We start from the raw sequence: 9,655 nt of genomic DNA, 5'->3' as shown, positions 1-9,655 counted from the left end.
TATATACAGGATAAACAGGAATTAACTAACAGAAGAAAGGCAGTGGAATTAAGAGGGATTAAGAAAGGCTTCCTGTAGAAAGAGGAATACAAGAAAGAGGTATACAACGGATACAAGATCCAGATAAGGGCTATAGGAATGAGGGTATGGAAAGGTCCCTTCCACTTGGAAAGGTCAGAGAGGGCTTCTGGCCAGAAGTGACATCTCAGGTGGGTGTGAAAGGAAGGAATTGACTTCAGAAAGAGATGAGGGAGGAGTCTGTCATCTAGGGGTTAATCTAAGCAAAGTTGTCCAAATAGAAGAGGGTAAGACAGGAAGGAAGGATGGAAAATAATCCAGCTTGGCCAAGATGGAGAAAGCATAACAAGGTTGAATTCACTGAAGTTTGGAAGACTGAGGAATGGAAAGAGGAGAAAATTTGCTTTTGCAACTTTTGGCCATGATTCTATTGACAAAATTATTGTTCAGAAATGGCAAACTACTGCATTAATGAGCATATTTTCGAAGTGAAGAAGGTCCTTTCAAAGCAGGAGACAGTCTACTTATTCACAAAAGGGTTGTGAATGGGGCCCTGGCAATTTCACATATGGGTGGTAGAAGAGGCTTCGGAGGAGATGGAAAAAATTTTGGCTGTAGTGGAAGCTCTGGTGGAAGAAATGGTTCACTGTGGTACAAGAAGAGGCAGTTATGGAGGTGGATATGGTGGACTTAATGGCTTGAATGGAGAAGGTGGTAACCATGGAGATGTTGGCTGGTTCCAAGAGTAGAGGGGGTGATGGTGCTGTTAGATGAGGATGTGGAAACAAAGAAGGGAGATATGTGTGGTGGGGGTGGAGGCTGCAATGATAACAGTGAAGGAAGACATTTTGTAACTATGGTGACATTGGGAACTAGTGATTCAGAGATCCTAGCGGGCAGCAGCAACGAAATTATGGCCCCATGGAAGGAGCTGTCCGGGTAGGAGGAGCTCAGACTGTCCCCATTATTGTGGTTATGCACCTGGTGGTGAAAGCAGTGGCTGTGGGTAGCAGAAGTCTCTAAAAACTCACTCTTCTTTCACAACATGACTAATGAGGAAATTTAACATGATTGTATATGTATAACCTAGATCAGATTGTCTGCTGTCTTGGGGAAGGGGGAGGCAAGACAGGAAGGGAGAAAAATTTGGAACTCAAAATTTTACAAAAATGAATGTTGAAAACTACCTGTACATGTAATTGGAAAAAATTAAAATAATATTAAGGGAAAAAACTCATCACAAAAGGGCCACAGTTCTTTGAAAAAGAGTGGGTAAGGAGTCACAAGGAAAGTTACTGAGTACTTTGAGACAGTCATCCCAGTGCATTAGAGAAACTATAAAAATCGATCACAAAAGGAACAAGAATCTCTGGTCAGAAAAGTTACGGCTCAACCGCAACAACTCTGTTTAAACAAGCACGAGCTTAACGCTTTAAACTTCAGCTTTATTAGGAAATCCTTCTTGTTCATGACTATCATAGCAACTATTTGCAAAAAGGGCCACAAAGTCCCGTGAGCTCCAATTGTAGCTTCGTCTGGTCTTCTCTTTTCAAGAGACTATAACTAGAGTCCTGTAAACTGAGGCGGTGGTACCAACAGTAAATAACAGTCAGGAATTTTTTGACTTTTCTATATTTCTGCAGTTCAGTTTTTCTGCACTCTAGTAGAGAAATTTTAACAAAATGTGGTTTTGAAGGTCTGTCAATGAATAGTTCATGTGCCGGGAGGCAGTGAGATGGAATGGGTACAGAGCTCATCTTGATGTCAGGAAGACCGCGACTCCACACCCGTCTCTGATACACGCTGGCTGTGAGATTGTGGGCAATGGATCCAGACAACTCTGTGAGGTGGGAAGCTGCACAGAAGGAGCTGATCTGTAATGGAAGGAGTTCCCACCAGGTCCGGTTAAAAAAAAATCATTAGTTGAAAATCAGAACTAACAAAGGAAAGTCTGAGCTACTTCGGATACTCTACCGCAGGACAAGCTGTGAAACAACAGGGCGTCTATGCAGCACACGTGCATGTAGTGTACAGAGGCAAGGAGGCCTCGTTGCTAGCTGTGTGACCCTGGCTGGCTCTTCAGCTTCCCCATTTTTTTTTAATGAGAGATTGAAGTTGTTGATCCCTCAGGGCCCTTCCCCACTTTAAACTCAACAGCTTCCCCCCCCCTCCCATATATACTCTCCATTGAAGGGGAAAAGACTGTGGGGTTTGCTTGTACGGGCACCCCCAGCACTCAGCACCAAGTCTGGCATATATACAGATAAAGCATTTATTAAGGTCTTACTTTCTATCATCCTGTATTTAGTCAATTGAGACCACATTTAACACTCTGAGGATGCTTACTTAATTATCAACTAAAACTGATGATGGGAGGTTGGTGATTTCCAAGTCTGGTTTTGCAATCAATTCCCTTGGGTATGGACCAAAACCCATCAAAGCAAAGCCTTAAGTTCCCTTTATGAAGTGACTAACTTGATGATTTTTTTTTTAAACTGCAATGTCTGGCACTTTTAGGGGAGGAAGGATGTTTTTTAAAAATCAAAGGATAATGAATTGAAACTTCACAAAGGCTTCTAATCACTGGTCTAAAACGTCCCTGCAGGAAGAACTATGTTTACCTTTCCCAGTTAAAAAAAAAGTTCATGAGAAAAGCTCTAGCAATAGGGGGTGGGAGCGAGAAGAGAAAGAGGAAAGAGAAGGTATAAATAATCAAGAGAAGATCACAAAAAGGAACTGATTCCCCTCTCTTCTCTCTGGGTCCCACATTAAGATCAGGTTGCTCCTTCCACTTTCCGAAGGGCGAATGTCAAACCGAAAAAAGACTATGGCTAAATAAACCAGGAGACTAAGGTCTGCATTCTAGACTTCCCAGGGGTAGAGGAAGTAAAGAGATCAAAGAGACAAAAAAAAGGAAAAGGGAAATCAGCATTCAATAATTCAAAAACTTCTGGTGCAATGTGCCACACTTGGGAGTGTGCAATGGAGGTGTCTTTTCACATCTCTCCTTTTAAGCTGTGCTTGTTCTTTATCATTTCACAACATTCACTTTTGATTTGGGGGCAGCAATTCCTTGTGTTTACACTGTTGTGTAGTCATATTGCATATTATTTTCTTGGCTCTGCTCACTTACTCTTTATCATGTAAATCATTCCCCAAGATTCTCTGTATTCATCATAATAATTCTTTTTTCTTAAAGTATAGTGACATTTCATTTCATCCACGTGCCACAACTTATTTGCCGATTGAGGGGCACTGGCCATTCCCTATGCCTGGAATGCACTCCTCTCCTCACCTCCATCTCTCAGAAGGCTCAGCTTTCTTGATGTCCCCATTTACTTATGCCCTCCCTCCAAAATCATCTTGTATCTATTCAACATATTCCCTACTTAAGGACACATCTCTCTGATCATTATTAGCAAAGGGGAAGACAGAATCCATTAGTCTAACCAGCTAGCAGGTGTGATCAGCTCACTGTTCCCTCCAGATCACAGAACCTCAGAGTTGGACAGGACCCTAGAGGTCATCTGGTCCAATCCTGCAGGAATGCCCTTGACAACATACCCAACAAATGTTTATCCTGTCTTTGCTTGAAAACCTCCCATGAGAGAGAGATCACTACATCCCACTGGGAATGGCACCTATTTGTTAGAAAGATGTTTCCTTCATACCCTGGTCCCTTCCTGCCTTTCCAGACTTTTTACATCTTACTCCCTTCAATATACAGTAACTCTGGCCTCTTTGCTGCTCCTTGTACAAAACCCTCCATTCTCCTGACTCCCAACATTCCCACTGGCTGTCCCCCCTCCCCCCTTCTTACCATCACCTTCCTGGATTCCTTCAATTCTCAACTAAAATCCCACCTTCTGCAAAAAGCCTTTCCTGTCTCTCCTTAACGTTAATGCCTTCCCTCTGTTTGCTATCTCTCGTTTATCCTGTATATATCTTGTTTATATATGGTTATTTGCATGTCTCCCTCATTAAATTGTGAGCTACTTCAGGTCAGGGACTCTTTTTGCCATTCTTTTTATCCCTAGAATTTAGCACAGTGCCTGGCACATAGTAGGTGCTTAATAATGCTTGTTTATATTTGATTTTACTGTATCAAGTCAAAATGCGTCCCCTGTGCAAATCCTGACCATTTCTCTTAACTCTGCCCTCTGATGCCAACCTTACCATAGTTCATCCTCCATTTATATCCAGTTTAAAGAATTTAGGTTTGGGAGGAAGCTAGGTGGCGCAGTGGCTAGAGCTCCGGCCTTAGAGTCAGGAAGACCTGAATTCAAATCAGGCCTCAGACACTGGACACTTACTAGCTGTATGATCCTGGCCAAGTCACTTAACCCCAATTGCCTCACCAATAATAATTTTAAAAAAGAGTTTAGCTTTGTAATCTATAGGTTCTTCTGCAGGGATTCATTCTTAGGGATGGGAAAAAAAAGAACACATCATTTTCCCTTTTCTGTTTCTATACTCTACATAACCAGTAAAGAATCTATAAGAACTACAATATTTGTGTGCATTCCCAGAAGAGGACCAAAGCTGCCTTTGACTAGGGATGATAGCTTCGAAAATCTCTTCTAGATCGAAATCCCAACATTCTGTGATCCTATATCAGCACCATCAGCTGACTTAGAGTTGGGAGGGACCTTAGAATCGATTGAGCCCAAATCTATCATTTTACAAATGAGAGAACTAAGGTCCAGAGAAACTAAATGACTTGCCATTGTCACACAGCTAGTAAATATCTGGGCTGACTGACAGGGCCCCCTGAGGCAGGGAATAATAGGGATTTTATGAATTCCAGTCAATGTTTTAGTGGATTTAGTTCTAAGAATTCTCGTCAATGTTTTAGTGAATTTAGTTTTATGAATTCTAGTCAAAGGTAATGTTTAAGTACTAAACTCAAAAAATAAAACTCCTTTCTAGCTTCAGCAAGCAGAAAGGGAGGGTGTTTTTTTTTCTTGCCCTTCATTTGACTTCTGAAATGCATTATGCAAGACTGCTTCTGAATCAGGAGTTAATCATCCACCGTTGAAGGCTGGTGGGGAGCAAATCTGATTCTGCCTTTTCTAAATATTAATGCAATGACATGTAATGTAGGCAATATGGCCAAGTTTCAGTTTGCCAACACCTCAAGTTGCTACAATTTCATCAGTGTGGGATAGCCTGAAGATCCCAACCTATGTAGCACTTATCTGATGGTCTTGGAGAGTTGCTAGAGTGAAAAGAGCATGTCATTCCCCTGCAGCAGGTGATGAAACTTTCTATACCTAGGTTGGTCCTCAGACAGCACATACACAGCCCACTGGGCCTGTAACTGTAACACTAATAGTTAAATATCTAATCTCCTAGTATTATTGTGAGAACCAATTGAGAAGGAATTATGAAATAAATCAGAAAGAACCTCATCCTAAGCCCAGAAGTGATCTCTACTCTAGATAACAAACCCTACAAATGAAAGATAAAACATTTAATATCAGTTACTACAAAAGCTACTTCCCACATAAACTATGTTTATGCAGCACTTTCTTACAGAATATTTTTCTCTATTACATAAGGTGTTGTTAATTATTCCCATTTTACAGATAAGGAAAAAAAGGCTAGAGAGATGAAACAGTCAAACAGCTAGCAAGATCGGGACCTGAAAAATATCTTCAGAAATTTCTAGTTCCAACACCTTTATTTTATACAAGAAAAATAATAGGACTTAGAAAGGGATTGTTAGCTGCACCTGCAATGGCTTAAACACCATTGGTATAATCTTTAGCATCCCAAGGTCATCTCCATATGACAATGAGACACCAGGATAGGGCTTCAGGCAGCTGGACTAGAGTCAAGATGATCTGAGTTCAAATCCTGCCTCAGACACTTACTGGCTTTGTGACCCTCAGCAACCTCTCTTGGCCTCATTTTCCTCATCTGTAAAGTGGGGATAGTAATAGCACCTACCTCCCAGGGTTGTTGTGAGGACAAAATGGGATAAAGTTTGGAAAGGACTTTGAAAATCTTAAAAGCATTATATGCATATTCATGTCAACTACGCTTATTTTTGTCATTCAGAGAAGGATATATAAAAAAATACAGATTCTACTACTCCATCAGATTCATGACTTCCCCAATATAAATATTCCTTTCAATGGTGTAGATTGCAATTCATTCATACCTGCCTGCCCATCCTGTGACCCTTCTCCGGGTCCTCCTAGAAATCCCCTTGAGTCGTGTGGAAATAAACAAAGCATGATGATAACAACATGGCTTGTTGATTACCCTTCACTCAAGGGGGTGGGTTGGGGAATCACCTGATGGGCTTGTATAGATTTCTCCAAGAGCAAAAGACAGATTTATCTTATTCTGATCAACTGATCAGCTCACAAGCATTAATCAACCACTTCCTCTGTGCTCAGTATAGTGTTATACCCCGGGGAATATATAGTCCAAAATGAATTAGTCCCTGTCCTCAAGGAGCTTACATTCTAAAGGAAGAAACATGTACTTATATGTCAACCAATCAACATGCATTTATTTGGCTCCTGTGCATCAGACACTTCAAGTACAAAGACAAAAATGAAATAGTTCCTGTCCTCAAGTAACTTGCAATCTATCAAGATAAATCACAACATCAACATCTCCCAAATGAGACTCTCTTTCCAAATCATCCCCTCAAATTGGGCAACCAGGATTACACATCATAGGACTTTATATTTTAGAACTGGAAGGGCCCTTAGAAGCCAGTGAGTCCAACAGCCTTATTTTAAGGTAAAGAAGATGGCTCAGTGGATAGAGTGCTCGGCCTGGAGTCAGGAAGACTGTGTGACCCTGGGTAAGTTGCTTAGCCCTGTTTGCCTCAGTTTCCTTATCTGTAAAATGAGCTGGGGAAGGAAATGGCAAACCACTTCAGGATCTTTGCCAAGAAAACCTCAAATGGGGTCACAAAGAGTTGGACACAACTAGAAAAAAATAACTAAACAACAAAAAGAGACTGAGGAAGAGAATGCTGCTGGTGAGGGTCTGAGGTGTATTGGAAGCCAATTCTTTCTGATTCTAAAGCCAATTTTCTATCCACTATACCATGCTGCTAGCAATTCCAAAGACCTGTTATACTGGTATTGAGGCCACCACACCCCTTTTTTACAGGCAAAATAATAGGGGTGTGGGAAATATGCCCAAAGAGAAGAAAAAGGGGAATTAGCTGCTTACTCTTAATAGTATAAACAAAGCTCCCTTGGTCTACAGATCTAAGACACAATGATGGGAGTGGTTGACACATATACCCAATGACCAGAAAAATCACTTTCTATGAGAATGAAGATGCTTTCGCTTCAATTAATGTGCATTTGCACACCCAACAATCTAATCTAACACATTCATTCAAAACCTCAAGTAACTTCTTGGCATATGATCTTATTAGCTTGTCAAAAATTTCATGCCCATGACTACACACATATAACCTATATTGAATTGCTTGACTTCTCAATGAGGGGAACGGAGGGGAGGGAATGTTAAAAATTGTTTTTACATGCAACTGGGAAATAAGATATACAGACAAAGGGATATAGAAATCTATCCTTCCCTACGGGAAAATAGAAGAAGAAGGGGATAAGAGAAGGGGGAGAGGGTGGTGACAGAAGGGAGGGCAGATTGGAGGAAGGGGTATTCAGAATGCACACTGTCTTGGGGTAGGGGGAGAGGAGAGATGGGGATAAAATCTGGAACTCAAAATCTTGTGGAAGTGAATGTTGAAAACTAAAAATAAGTAAATTAATGAAAAAATTTCATGCCCATCTCTTATCCTATTCTGCATTATAATTATTCATCCATGGGTGAATTAGGGAATGACTCACATTCTTATAAATTTGACTCAGTTCTTTACTTGAGAAATGAGGCCTTTATCAGTATTTACCATCCTTCCCACCGAAGACAGACTGTAAGCTAAGGAAGAGTCCTGAACGTGCTTTTGTTTCTTGTATGTTCCCAATAGGTAACAGTGTTGAGCAATGGTACACGCTTTACAAATGCATGCATTGCATGATGGCACAAAAAACACTTAGAAACAAGGACAGTCTGGATGTCTGTGCTTGCCACTTTAAAATATGCAGGTTTATAAGGCTGATTCCAGCCCAGGTCCTCAGTACTATACAGAGCAAGATTTAGAGTCAGAGAACCTGGGTTCTAATCCTGACCCTGCCACTTAAGCAACTCACTTCTCTCCAAGTGTCAGCTGCTTCATGTGTAAAGCAAAAGGGTGGAAGGTAGAGTAGAGGGCCTCGGAGACCCCTTTCAGCTCTGCAACTATGATCTGACCCAAGTAAACTCAAAAGAGCAGAGAGGTTACTCACTATTTCCAAAAGATGGTAGATTAGCCAGAGAGTCAACACCTCTCATTTCCTACAGGAAACCTGTATGCATAGAAGGCTTCTTCGGAGAATTGATTGTAATCCAATTCCCTATAAGAAGTCCCACCCATCAGAATTCAGGATGATGTTATGCCATGCAATGTCCCACCTTATTCAAACTCTTATCTCTCTGCTGCCGTTGAATCAGTATCCTTTCCACTCTGCTCTCCCTTTGTTATCAGGCATTATGATGAGGCAGCTAGGTGGCACAACAGATAGAGCCCTGGGCCAGCAGTCAGGAAGACCTGAGTTCAAATTTGGCCTCAGATTCTGACTAGCTGTTAGAAGCAGATTTACAGTTTGATATGGAGGGGGGGGATTATATTTGAACCATCCCAAAGTGAAACGAGCTGCCTTAAGATGTAATAAGTTCCCTTTATATCTCAGGCAGCTAGATGGCACAGCGGATAGAGTGCTATACTTAGAGCCAGCTATACTTTATTGCCAGGTACTGGGCTAAGCACTTTACAAATAGTACATTTGAAACTCATAGCAACCCTGGGAGGTAGGTGCTATTATCATCCTCATTTTTATGGTTGAGGAAACTGAGGCAGAGGTAAAGTGACTTGCCCAGGATCACACAGCTAGTGTCTGAGGCCAGATTTGAACTCAGGTCTTTTTGACTATACCCAGTGCTCTATCCACTGAGCAACCTAGCTGCCTCCTCAAATACATGATGAAAAAACCCCACTACTATTTATTTGTATTCGGAATGGATCTGTGATCTCATTCAACAGGATGTCATGGGGGGGGGGGGGCTCCCCCCGTTTTCGAGGGGGCCTCTTCAGTTTCTCCTAACATTATAAGAATGCCAGTGAATGTCTGGTGGTTCACCTGTCCTCATTAGCCCTCAGCATATGACTGGCCCATCTTCTCTTCCTAGCTGACGACATTTATTACTCCTATATTTTTTCAAAGTTCCTCATTATTAGATGAGGAATTTTACCCAGGAATTTGCCTTCAGGAAATTGCAAAGGACCTTTCCTGATGCTAGGCCTCTCCTAGAAACAAAATGTCATCCTTTAATACTAACATTCCACCACTTACTACCTATGTGACTCCAAGCAGGCTGGCTTACTCCTTAATTACCTATACAATTAGAGAGTTGTACTCAATGATGTCTGAAGTTCCTCCCAGAAGTAAAGCCAATGAACTCCACTCTTCCTCTACTAGTTTTTCCCAAACCCCGTTCCCAAACACACACACACACACACACACACACACACACACACACACACACA

This window comes from Vombatus ursinus, unplaced genomic scaffold (genome assembly GCF_900497805.2).
Source record: "Vombatus ursinus unplaced genomic scaffold, bare-nosed wombat genome assembly UNPS02000153.1, whole genome shotgun sequence".
Classification (NCBI taxonomy): domain Eukaryota; kingdom Metazoa; phylum Chordata; class Mammalia; order Diprotodontia; family Vombatidae; genus Vombatus; species Vombatus ursinus.
The sequence above is the reverse complement of the archived record's forward strand: the minus strand, read 5'-3'. Positions refer to the sequence as shown.